This window comes from Chiloscyllium plagiosum, chromosome 1, assembly GCF_004010195.1.
Source record: "Chiloscyllium plagiosum isolate BGI_BamShark_2017 chromosome 1, ASM401019v2, whole genome shotgun sequence".
NCBI classification, from domain to species: domain Eukaryota; kingdom Metazoa; phylum Chordata; class Chondrichthyes; order Orectolobiformes; family Hemiscylliidae; genus Chiloscyllium; species Chiloscyllium plagiosum.
In genome coordinates, this window is record NC_057710.1 from 3,842,081 (window position 1) to 3,843,281 (window position 1,201).

The 1,201-nt window shown below is 46.0% G+C and overlaps 1 protein-coding gene across 2 annotated transcripts in view; it reads left to right on the plus strand.

Moving 5' to 3' along the window:
- The window catches only part of emx1 (empty spiracles homeobox 1), a 49,974-nt gene that overhangs the window by 5,831 nt on the left and 42,942 nt on the right, over positions 1-1,201 (plus strand). The window lies entirely within an intron of this gene.

Genomic DNA, 1,201 nt, shown 5'->3' on the forward strand with positions numbered 1-1,201 from the left:
ACACACACACACACACACACACACACACACACCCGGGTACAGAGTACACACACAGACACACCCGGGTACAGGGTACACACACAGACACACCCAGGTGCAGGATATACACACACACACTCCCGTGTACAGGGCCCATACACACCCAGGTATAGGGTATACATACAGATACACAGACGCACACCAAGACATAGAGAGACACACACACACACACTTCATATCCGGTTTTGGGTAATGACTTACCACGTCCCAGTACAGATAGAATCTCTGCCATGGTTGCTGCCATGGTGATGTGACATTCTTGTGAATGTGTCTTTTCTCAATGATGTCCTGGGTTAATTATATAACACTGTAATTTCCTGGGATCATTAGACATACACAATAATGTCCTGGATAATTAGAGTCATAGAGATGTACAGCATGGAAGCAGGCCCTTTGGTCCAACTTGTCCATTCTGACCAGATATCCTAAATCAAACTATTCCAATTTGCCAGCATTTGACCCATATCCCTCTAAACCCTTCGGATTCATATACCCATCCAGATGCCTTTTAAATGTTGCAATTGTACCAGTCTCCACCACTTCCTCTCGCAGCTCATTCCATACATGCACCACTCTCTGTGTGAAAATGTTGCCCCTTAGGTCCCTTTTATACTTTTCCCCTCTCACCCTAAACTGATGCCCTCTAGTCTTGGACTCCCCCACCCCAGGGAAAAGACCTTCTCTACTTACTCTATCCATGCCCCTCATGATTTTATAAACCTCTGTAAGGTCACTTCTCAGGCTCAATAGTGCCCTTCGTAATTACACCATACACACACAGTCCCATCCTTTGATAATTACACAATACAAAGGACAGTCCTGGGGTCATTATATATCACAATTATGTGGCCGCTTGGCTGAAACGTATAAAACTTATAAAATATTGAGTGCACATGACAGTGTAGGTGTGGAGAGGATGTTTCTGCTGTGGAAGAATCTGGAACTAAAAGGGTCACTGTTTAAAATCAGGGGTCACCATTTATGACAAAGATTAGATGGTTCTTTTCTCTCAGAGGGTGATGACAGTGGGCGGTGTAGAGGGGGTGGTGGTGTAGGGGAGATGGTGGTGTAGGGGAGATGGTGGTGTAGGGGAGACGGTGGTGGAAGGGAGATTGTGGTGGAAGGGAGATTGTGGTGTCAGGGTGATGGTGGTGTCAGGGTG